The sequence below is a fragment of the Ictidomys tridecemlineatus genome, chromosome 1, assembly GCF_052094955.1.
Source record: "Ictidomys tridecemlineatus isolate mIctTri1 chromosome 1, mIctTri1.hap1, whole genome shotgun sequence".
In the NCBI taxonomy this organism is placed as follows: Eukaryota; Metazoa; Chordata; class Mammalia; order Rodentia; family Sciuridae; genus Ictidomys; species Ictidomys tridecemlineatus.
The window spans coordinates 229,039,381-229,051,838 of NC_135477.1; the positions used below are offsets into that span (position 1 = coordinate 229,039,381).

The 12,458-nt window shown below is 35.7% G+C and overlaps 1 long non-coding RNA gene across 1 annotated transcript; it reads left to right on the top strand.

Moving 5' to 3' along the window:
• Positions 1-129: 129 nt before the first annotated feature.
• Positions 130-4,935, top strand: LOC110597606 (uncharacterized). The gene is made up of 2 exons (XR_002483351.3): positions 130-849; positions 4,692-4,935. It is a non-coding gene; the product is annotated as an uncharacterized LOC110597606 (long non-coding RNA).
• The last annotated feature ends 7,523 nt before the right edge of the window (positions 4,936-12,458 follow it).

Below are 12,458 nucleotides of genomic sequence, written 5' to 3' on the forward strand. Positions count from 1 at the left end.
CACCAGAATCCATGCCTCTGACAGTGACGTGCTTCATTCATCTGTGACAATCTGGTAACATCAATCATGCCCTACAGCTAGTGACTGCAGCCTTTATGCTGCTCAGTGCTCGCCCTGTAATCATTTTTCAATCTTTCTGAGTACTTCATAAAACATTTTTAATGCCACTCTATGGAAACAGATGCAAATTAATTTCATTTCAAGGGCTTTTAAGAAATGTTGCTTTATTTTAGGTTGCTGTTAATTTTGTATTACTACTTTTATCAAAGGCATAAAATATAATTTCTGTTTTTATTAAAGATGAAGATTTCAATGGTGCAATCTAAGAAAAAAATGTTGTGTAATAGAGGAGGCTTTCTCTTTTCATTTCTCTCCCCCCACCCCCATTGGCATGGGGTGAGGGGCAATGCAATCCACACTCCTCCCATATGCGTCAACTTTCATGTCTGTTTTACTGTTATCTATTCCATTAAGATTGTGATTAATGAAAGCTTCCCAAATTTTAAATATTTTGAAAACTAGCCAATGCCTGCTTGTTAGAGGCTACATTGCAAACAAATAGCAATAAAAATAAGGTGATACAGGCTTTTGAAGTCTTCAGAGAAATCATCACTGTGATCTTTGTACCACTGCTGCGGAAAAGAAGACAACATTTCTGACATTGTTAATGACAACACGGCAGCTGAAAGAAAGCCCGGGTTTCTGGGACTAGCATTAGGATACAGAACTCCTGCTGAGCTCACCAGCTCCTTGCTTCGCACAGCTGCCTTCTCAGCTGGGGGTTTGAAATCAGCACTGTGAGAAAAGACAGAAATGACCATGATGCATGTTCCTCACTATGAGAAAAAGGTAATGTTCAATTAATGCTTCAGCCTTCTGATTTCTAAATGACTTATTCCCATCTTTGTTTGCATGTTCTGCTGTATATATATATATATCTCCAAAAATATATATAATTTGATTTATTTCATGAACAAAATGCCTAAACTAAAAGTGCCTTTGTGTTTGCACTCCTGTGAGAAGGATATTTATGGCTTTACTGAATCAATAAGAGCAAGTATGCATGTACATTCCTACAGGATAATGATGTGACTTATGCTGTCCTAGCTAAACTTGCATGTAATATAATAATAATAATAATAATAATAATAATAATAAAACACACAATTGAAAAAGAAAAGTCCTTTTCAAAAGTATTTCTATAAATGCAGTGTATGACTTGTTGAAAATTTATATATCTACCTTATTTGCTGTTCTGTTGTAAAATTGTGTGTATCTTGGTGCTAATGGTGAGGTCTAATTTAAAGTAATAATTAAAGATAATTATATTTAAATATAATAATCCTTTTCTTCATAGGGTTATCTGATTCTGCTTTTTAGGAAATACACCAGTCGGATTCTTAGGAATTATTATTATTCTCTTTGGGAATAATTTAATTTACTCTCCCAGAATGATCTAAAAAAAATCTTGCATGATGTGTATGTGCATGTGTGTATGTATGAGTGTTTGTTGATCTCTGACTTGGGTCTTATGAATTTCCGCTAAGATTTTCATTTGCCTTTAAGTTGGAAAGCTGAATGCTATTGAACCTGAATAATATGAACCTGAAGTTCAGGGTTTGAATGTTCATCAGGAACATGTCAATTTAATCTTATTTTAGTGGTTTGAGTTAGAGTGTTGATTGCCATCACTTTGATAGTCATTCAATATAAATTACTTCACATTTATTACATGTCAGGCTCCAACCTTGGCAATGAAGGCCAAAACCAAGCATGTGGGTCTTAGTCTCAAGATTTTTTTAGTCTAATTGTTTGGATCAGGAAGCTCTTTTTCTGAAGAAGGGTCTGATGTGTGATTGTATTGCTGTGCAATCCATGTTGCAGCAGAGTTTTACAAGATTCACTGAATTCTACCTTGGAGTACAATAATATTTGCCTAATACACGACTGGTCTACAATTAATTAATTTTTATCTACTTAGACAACCACTAAGGATTACCATTTTCCCTGCCACTATTGTAAATCCCAGGGAAATAGCAGTGACCAAACACTGAGGTCCTCTATCCTAGAACTTACAGCCCAGTTGGGAACCAGGGTTTTAGAAGTAGTATATCGTTTCACTCTTGTTTTATGAAGCCTAAGAGGGAAAACATACCCTAGAAAAGGAGATGGAATTGACTGAATCGATACTACTGCAATTCATACAGCCTGTTTGTTTTTCATAATGTGAGACATTGATCCAAAGGAAAAGAAAGAGCTTCCACAAATATTCACTAGCACTTACAGAACTGTTAAAAGTGATTGTAAAGGGAAACAACAAATAACTCACAATTGTATTTTCCTTCCAAAAATCTGTGTTAAGAATTCCATGTTATTTAAATTATTTATGCAGTGTGGTGATTTTAAATTTTGGACACTCTGAAATGGTCAAAGATTCTTAGTGATAGTTCACCTGGTGCTTTCCTTTGACTTGCTAATTGACAAAACTCGCCGGTTCTTTGCTGATTTGCTTTGGCTGCTAGTGGCACTGTCTATAGAGTGAGCATGTTTCTGATATTTCAACCTGGAAAGAATTAGGAAAACATTTACATATAGCTTCATAGCATCTCTCTCACTTGGAATTCTTCATTTTCCTATTTTAAGGTTACAGTGGAATATACTCTCCCTATTTTAATTATTTTTCTCTCTCCTGATTCCTTCTCATTTCTTTCCTCCCATCCTACTTACCTTCCTTCCTTCCTTTCTTCCTCCTTCTCTCCTTCCTTCCTATCATCTTTGTTTCTATCATCTATTGCCAAATAACAATTTAATACTTTTTAGCTCATTCTCATGATTTGCTGTAGCAGTGGACAACACTAATTTCTTGTGATCTCTTGCAGACAGTGGCCATATACTTTGGATATGGAAATGAGGCATGAGTATAAATTGCTAAGAGTTCCAAGAAGGTTCTGACTTTACCTGGTACAAGGGCATGCTATAAGGCATTGCCTGATACACAGGATGACTTGATTCTTCCTCCCTTCTCCCTTGAAGCTACACTGAGATGCAAGGAATTGTTGCATCCATCTGGTGACCATGAGAAGGCAAACATGAGCCATCACCAAGACAATTTCAGAAGTACCAGACCCAAAGTGGTCAAATTCCTGAACCAATTCTTGTTGTCTCTCTAAAGACTACTTCTTTTAAAAATTTTAATTCACACAAAATAACTGTACATTTTTATGGGATGAGGTATAGTATTTTTAATATGTCATAGAAAATAGTTCAATAATTACTAAACCTAAATAATAACCTCTAAATAATGTTTTCTTTTATTCCTAGTTGAGAGCATTCTTAGCTGATGTGTTTTTCATCTGTGTGTAAAAAGTGTGATATAGGTTGTTCAAAGTTCAACATTATGTTATAAATAAAACAACAATGAGGAAACATAATACATGACAGCATAACATGACATAACTGGCATGTTACTTATTGTTTCTTAGTGTTCATTTTATAAATTAAAATAAGGGGTTGTCTTCCTTCTCAGGTTCATTGCAGATCTAAATTTCAAGTTGTTATGAGTAGGAAGTATGTTGAATACAACAGCTTTTGACTCTTTCTGTTAAATAATATCTTAACATTTGTACTCCGTGGATACTTCATATATGGAAGAATCCATTGCAGTTTTCCCATTCATGCTTGGAATTCTGTGCATATGCTATGTTGAAAAAGTTGGACTATGCATTTGAGCCTTTTTTATATATTATTCTTTGCTCCAAAAATCTAATTTATGGCTGGACACAGTCATGCACACCTGTAATCCCAGCAGCTCAAGAGGCTGTGGCAGGAGGATCATGATTTCCAAGCCAGCCTCAGCAATTTCTGAGGCCCTAAGCAACTTAACAAGACCCTGTGTCTAAATAAACTATATAAAAGGGCTGAGGGTGTTGCTCAGTAATTGACCATCCCTAGATTCAATCCTTTGTATGGAAAGAAAAAAAAATATCATTTATTTAACTATTTACATAAACATACAAACTAGAAGAATTTCTTCAGAAGATTTAAAAAAACAAACTCTATGCAACTTTACTGATTTTTATGAGCACAAAGTCCAGACAAAATATTTCCATTTATGTGGATATGTGTATGATGTACTGGGTTTTCCAGCTCTTTTGTGATATGACTGTATAGTTGTATGAAATTTTCATAAAGAAGTTTCATCAGCAGCAAGAAAAATATTTTCAAACTGCTGTTGAGAGAAAAAATGACATGAAATAACATTTCATGTGAACAAATATGAACTAAATAGGGAATTGATTATAACAGCATTAATTTTTAGGTTCTATTTTGTTTTTCCATCTCATCTTATAATAATATGGGACTACGTGTGTTATCTACTGCCTGTTGCTACAACAAAGCTTTCTATTGGCTATAGGATATTGAGGTATAAGTATTATCTGTAATTCTCTCTGCAGAAAAATGATAGGAATCAAAGGCATTTACAACTGAAAATGAAAAAGGGGATCATATAAGAATAATTGTGTGTATGTGTGTGTGTGTGTGTGTGTGTGTGTGTGGTGTATGAGAGCATGCATAAGCACATGGGTAGGGTAATTGGCTAGGGGAAATAGAAAACTGCATCAATCTAGAGGTTGTGTCCTATTCACAAGGAAACTTGTCTGATAATTACCATTACTGCTTGTTTTCCACAGCAACATGCATTCCATGAACTGGAGACCTGATAAGTACTGAAAATGAGAGGTTCTTGCTTTCTTTGAAGCAACATAATATTTCTGAGTAGAAGATGAGTCCAAAACAAACAGAGATGCATTTTCTCCACATGATGGAAGCAGTTATTCCTGTTGCCAAGGAAACCTCCTCACTCAGCAAGGGTCCACCTTTGGAAACAATTGCAAGACTTCTAAAACAGATCAATAAAGAATGCTAAGACCTCTACTTCCTAACTAATGTTGTCTCCTATTTTAAATGTTGTTTTCAACAAACACTTGCTTACGTAATTATTATGTAGTAGATAGTTGTAAAGCAAACCAGATTGTGTAATAAGTCAAGTCCAGCATTTTCCAAGCTGTGTTCTTAGAAGTGTTTTTGTTTTTTTGGTGGAGATGCTCTGAGTGTGGGAATGTTCAGGGTTAACAACCTGGAGATGGACTGATACCCAGATTTAAAAAGAAAAATCTCAATTTAAGACTACATTTGATGAAAATAATCCACCCATTTTTTTTTGAAATTTGTCCAAATTAGTGAGGTTTTTATTTGAATTTCTGAAAATATTTTGTCATATATTAGAATTGTGCAGATTTTGAAAGAAATCAGTCTGAAGAAAAAGGCAGATATGAAAATGATAGAATCACTTGCAAAGGGATACAGTGAGCTGGTTATCATCTAAAATGATCATTCTCCCTGGGAGTGGTGAGTACAGGCTTCAGCAGAGGGAGAATGTCTGGTCTTGCAGTGTGCAGCAAAGAGTCCAGTCTTGGGAGAAGAGAGAAAACACAAAGGAAAGGGAAGTGAGGAGTAGATTGTATTGTGATTCTGTCAGGATGTACTCGGGGATGTGTTTGGAGATGAGGTTGGAAAAATTAACGGCCTTGAACATAAAAGTCCGTATGTTGTATGAAAAAAGCATGTACTTTACTGTGAGTTTTCTGAATTTTTCCTTTATATTTTTAATTAATAGCCTTAGTCAGCATTATAATAAGTAGAGCTTTAACTGACTTGATGTTATAACCCTGTTCTTCCCTTTGACAATCCAGAATTAGAAGCTTTTAGATAACTTATTAAATTAAAATTCCTGTGGCTCTTTATCATCTAAAGCAAGGATTGTAAAATCTAGCAATACATTTTCTTGCTCTTAAAACTCACAAAAATATTTTATTTATTAAAAGACCAATGATTAAATTTTATAATCAGAGTTAGGATGACCTCCACTTTAAAAGTAACTAGTAAAATTAAGTTGTTGGTATTGATCATTTGATAAAATAATGTACACTATCTCTTGTCAGAAAATTCAAAAGCGACAATTGCAGACAGCTTTTCTGTCTATTAATGATGTCATGAGCTACTCTGAAATGTACCTGGTTAACTCTTCCTCCTTAAGGGACAGGTATACTAGTTTGTATACAAGAAAATGTGGAGGACACCGGGGTTGGAGAGCTAATGCTTTTTGGCATCATTTAGGTTAGCCACCTGTTCTAGCCTGCATTTGCTGAATACATTAGATGCTCTTGGGAGAGTGTATGCAACTGACTGGTCTGCCTGTTACCAAGGCAACCATTTTCCTCTCTGCTCTATGACTCTGAAAGGGTTCATAACCCATTAGTGCTCCTCTGGGCAGGAACATGATAAAATTTCTTCTTCATTTTTTTTCTTCTTTTCCATTTCCTGGAGAAGATAATGAGATTAATAAATACTCTTACCATATTTGTTTATTCAGATAGTATGCTTTCCAAATGTTTGAAAAAACTTCAGTCCAAATCTTAAAGGTACATAACTGTGAAATGAAGGCTTATAAATAATAATAAACAAAAAATGAAAAATATTATCATCTCAAATGTTTTCAAATATTGAAAATATTTTCAAAGTAGAGTTTGTCTAAGATGTTACATCTGAAAACTCAGATCCCCTGAAGTTTGTGTAATAGACAGTAAATTCGAAGCTAAATTATTCCAGCTATTATCTCTATCAGGATTTTCTCACTCTGAAGAGACAATAGAATGAGGAAAGGCAATGGTTTAGCAAAGGCTTTATCACACCCATCAAACCACCAGTCCAGGGCCTGAGTGATCATTTTCTGAATGCCAAAGAGTCAAGGGGGTTGGGGAGAGACAGCTGACCCCACACGGTTTTACCAACATCAGAAATCATTCATCCCCAAGACACCTTTAGACCCCAGCACAGGAGTTTTCTTCTACTTTATAATCCATATTTGTTGGGTTTCCTTTCTTTTTCTTTCCTTTGTAATTACAAAGGAATGCATACATTAAATATTTATGCACTAAAAAGGAACCTTTCTCAAATAAGCAAAATTTTCCGCTACCTTATTCTAGGAATTTTGCATGATCTCATTTGCACTATTCTCCATATCAACCCCACGAGACAGGTATCATTTATCTTATTTAACATTTGTGTAGACTCAGGTCAAAGGTAATAGGTTTGGTGTTCAGATTGAGTTCTGGATCATTCCAATGTACTGTTTCTTCATGATGCTGTAGCATCTTTAAAGTTTAGTAATAATATCAATGAGATATGCCTTTCTTCAACATTAATATACTGTGGAGAAAAAAGTAGATGGAATCTTGAAACATTACAATTTAAGCTTCCAGGCTCTTGTTCTATTATTATTTTTTTTTCACAAGTGGAATATAACTCTTAGCTGTGCCAAACTCACTATAATGTGAAGTTTCTGTGCATATTATGAGATGTGACTCCAACATACAGGCAAATTTTTTGACACTTCTTTTTATTGTCTTTATAAATATCAGAAAAAGTGATAAAATTGAACCTTCAACTCATCTTGTAAGTATCGGATTTGTTGTTTGCAGTTGTGGAAGAACATAAAAACTTGCTGATACATATTATAGAACTGTTAGGCCATTGATGAGAAAGTGGGCTCATGTTTTAACTGCAGACAAACTTTAGTTCAATTAGATACACCCCGATTTCTAATTTTCTACTGATTCTAATTCTGCATTTTGAGCTTTCAAAGATAGAACTGGTATTTTCAAATAAGCAAGTTTTTGGTAGATAAAAGGAAACATTTTATGCTATGACTGCACTACACAGAAGACAGTTTTTTTTTTTTTAAGTACAGTCAGTGACCAATAAATCAGTGAAAATATTTTACTTACTCTGAAAGCAAAGTGATCCTGTTTCTTTGTTAAGTACATTGTGATTGATACCTGCTCTGGTTAAAGATTCACACTGCACTAGAAGATCATAAATATGCAGGAGGAGTACAAAGAAATTATTCTCCTAGAACACAGGGATTTAGCAAAAGAAGAAAATGCATACTTTATTTGCTATAAGCAAGATGAATTTGCCTTTTCTGCTCTTGTTTTCTGCATCAATTGAATGTTTCAAAGTTACTGAGAAGAATATAGCAATTATTTGCAATCTGAACAAGAATGCCACAGAAAGCAATTCTATATGCATTCTTAGACATACTTTTACTTTAATATATTTGTGTCTGCATTCTCAGATTAGATTAAAATGCTACTTTTGTGTGCCAAGGGGTGGTTTATTGTCCTAGTTCATTCAATGTGTTTTTAGCAAACATTTATGTTGTTCCTTGTGCTAGGTACTCTGCTAATGCTGGGCAGCCAGAAATGAACAGGCAGTCTTACCCTGCATTACCTCAGCTTGGTGGGTGGAGATCTCTGAGGCAGTCGATGGTCTTAGCAGTGTTAGTTTTCTCAGAGTCTAATGAACTTGCAGACTGAGGAGCATTTTAGAATGTTCTCAAATGACAGACTCTTTCAGCACTGACTCACATGCACCCTACGTCATTCCAGTGTCCTGCCCTGCTAACCATTGTCCCTACATTTCTCTTGTTTCTCTTCTTTCCACCCTTCTTGGAAAGTGGCACTTAATGTATTCACCCAGCTATAACTTGTTTCATCTTGGTTCTTCTTTACCTTTTTGTCTATGCTGCATTAATCAACTTGCACAATGATATTTCCCTGTGAAATTTTGCTTTGTACTGATTTTAGGACTATTAGTGCCACTAGGATCACCCTGGCCCATTTATTCAATTTTTAAAAAATATTTTTGGTGCTGCAGATGAAACCTGGGGTCTTAAATATGCTTGGCAAGCTCTACCTACCACTGAGCTACACCCCCAGTCCTAACTCTGCTTTTTAATTGCCTACCTGCTGGAAACCAAACTGTTGATTTATCCATTAATCCCACAGGCAGGATGTAGAGGAAGCAGTGGTTTCCCAAGGAATTCTTAGGCTGGTTCTTGGATGTTCTCTTGAAACAACCACCTCCATAAAAATGCCAATCCTCCCAGGTGTCTATCCATCTTTGCTGAACACCTCTGCATCAGTTGCAGCCACATTGCCTGATGCCAAGTGGCATCAACCACAGGCCACAGCACCAACCAAAAGAGCATCCCACTGGTCACTAGAGTCAGCACTGTCCTGGGGTCAGAATCAATTTTGTTGTTAAGAATTCATTTTAAATATTACTCTTCATCAACAAAATAAATTATCTTGAAATAATTTATCTCTTATTTGCTTTGTTTCTGAATAATTTGGAGAACTTTGTTGTGGCAAAGTCAGAAAAGAAACTCAGTGAAGGAAGTCGGGCAACTTTCACTTAGGCGGAAAGTGACCAAAGCTGTTCCAGGAGGTCAGAAGCACCACACTGGGACATGGCCATGGTGGGCTCAGCTCTCAATGCCTTTGCCTCTAGTTGTCTCTGCTCTACGTTACAAATCACTAAGGGAGAATTTGAGACTAGCTCAGGTCACAAGTCTCTACACTGAACTCTGTCAACCATGGCCAAGGAGCCCGCTGGAGAACTGACCATTAGAAAAATTCCATGAGTGGTTCAGACACCCCATCCTGTGTCCTGCAATTATAATGGTTTTTCCTCATTTCCTTGAAAGGACTCAGTTTTCAAATAAAAGCGTCTCGCTGACACTGTGTCTCCATTTATTGTCTCATGTCTGAGCTACTTGCCAACATCTCTTTTTGGAGCATTTTTTTTTTCTTTTAAACTATCTTGACCAGAAATTAACCTCTGTCATTTCTGTCCTTTCCTCCTTTTTTTCTTCTCATGGATAACATTCTTTTGACATGAACTTCCATTGATCTTCATTTATCTTGAAAATTACTTTGGTCCCTTACTTGATTATGTGAACTCAGGCTTCCCATGCGTGACTCTCTTACTATGGAACTGCATCCTGTGGGGGATATCTGAATTACTTTTCCAGTGGGTCTGAAGTGGGTCCTTGACAAGCTCAGTCTAGAAAGTAGAAGGTTATCAACAAATGTATGGGGAGATACAGCGTACAGTACTTTTGTGGGGGGATTTAAGAGCACAGTGCATGTGTGGATGTCAGGGTAGCTGAGTCTGGAAAGGGGGAAAGTCCTAGAGAACCTGGAGACCATGAGGATGTCAGGACGATTTTAGGTAAAGGCATAGCATGCTCATGTGCATATAGGGGGAAAGGTCAGCTTGGCCTAAGACTTGGAGGCCATTTAAAGGTTATTAAAATAATCTACAGAACCGTAAATGGGGTCAAAATCAAGGTAATGACAGTGTAGGTAGAAAATGAAGAATAAATAGGTTAACCTTTTAGAAATCAGAGTTTATAGGACTTTGCTAAGTGGTGAGAGATGAAAAACTAATATGGAAAACTTGTGTTTGGAAACACTGTTGATGACTACCACTAATCTAAAAGAAAATAAAGGATAAACTAATTGTCATATTGTGGGGGGAGCGTGTAATACCTTTATATTGGTTTCTATTGAATTTTAAGAATGTGTGGGTTATTTAATTGGTCATGTTTTAGGACAAAGACCTGGGTTTGAATCCTAAAGTTGGTGGAAAAAGCTAAAGAGGAGGAAAATGTCTATTTTGTAAAGGAGAGTGTGAATAACAGTATTAGATGTCATAGAAAACCCAGTATTACAGAGTATTACCCATGTAGGTTCCTATGATTGCCAAATGAGTTCTCTGAGCATCTCACTTTTGAAAAGTACATAATATTTATTTCCTTCCCCAGAATACTATTTAACATATTCATTACCTCACATACTTTGTGTGTGTGTGTAGTGAGAACATTTAAAATGTACTCTATGAGTTTAAGTATTTTTAATTCCACAAAAAAAATGAAATCTTGCAGTACTGTGCATATTCCTCCAGGTTTTTCCAGGTTATTGAAAATGACAGAATTTCCTTCTGTTTAAGGTGATATTATTACATTGTGTATGTATGCCACAGCTTTATCCATTCATCCATTGGGGGCCACTTAGATGGGCTCGTATCTTGGCTATTGTTAGTGATGCTGAAATAAAATAAAAGTACATGTATCTCTTCCACATACTAATTTCATTTCTTTTGTTTATATACTTAGAAATGAAGTTACTGGATCATATGGTGATTTTTTTTTTTTTTTTAGGAACTTTCATACTGTCTGCTAGAATGGCTGTAATAATTACAACTGCTAAGAGAGTCCAGATCCTTGCTAACACTTGTGCTACCTTGCCTTTCTTTCTCCCTCCCTCCCTCCCTCCCTCCCTCCCTCCCTCTTTCTCTCCCTCCCTCCCTTCCTTCCTTCCTTCCTTCCTTCCTTCCTTCCTTCCTTCCTTTCTTTCTTTCTTTCTTTCCTTCTTTCTTTCTACCAGGAATTGAACTCAGGGGTGTTTAACCACTGAGCAACATCCCCAGCCCTTTTTATATTTTATTTTGAGACAAGGGTCTCGCTAAATTGCTTAAGGCCTCCCTAAGTTGCTTAAGGCCATGGTAAATTGCTGAGGTTGACTTTGAACTCAACAGTCCTCATGCCTCAGCCTCCTGAGCTGCTGAAATAACAGGGATGTGCCACTGCACCCAGCTATTGTATCTTTTTGATAACACTATCCTAACAGATATGAGATTAATACTTCATTGTGATTTTAATTTGCATTTTCTGATGATTAGTGATGATGAGAATTTTTTCATACACTGTCAGTCATTTGTATATCTTCCTTTGAGAAATATCTTTAGATCCTTTGCTTATTTCTGGTTACTCACTTTCTTGCTATTGAATTTTCTGCATTTCTATTATCAAATGTATGGTCTGCAAATCATCTCTCCATTCCAGAGGCGTTGCTTCACTCTGTTGATTGTTACAATTACTGTGCAGAATTTTTTTAGTTTGATGCAATCTTGTTTCATATATTTTTCTTTTGTTTTTTGTGCTTTTGGAGTCTTGTGAAATCTCAACTTCACAATCAAATTGTTGCCTCCTAATGGATATGGCATTCACTATTTCTTACGCAATGACTCTATAATTCCAGTCTGTTAACCTAAACATTGACAAAATAGGAATAGAGTCATTGTTTTATTATTTAAAAGAAAAATGCCTTATTTCTACTGAAAATCTTCAGAAAATGTTGAAATATGAAAGTAAATTTGGAAATATGGGTTGAGACTATAAAATATCTCAAGAGGAAACCTCCTACCCAATAATAATCATTGCTAACTTTGTATTGAGTACTCTTTAACATTATAATGTGTACCCCTGGGGATTTCTGTTTCCTATTCATACTATTTAATATTGGCATTATTACAGACTATAAAAGTATAATTCACAACTTTCCATGTGCTCAGTAGCTTAATATTTCACCATGTCCTTAATAGTCATCTGGAGTTCTTTGGCTCTCCTATAATTTATATTACTAATCTCCTGATGGGCACTGAGGCATTCTCAATTTTTAAAATCATATATAAAACTCAGATAGGTACCT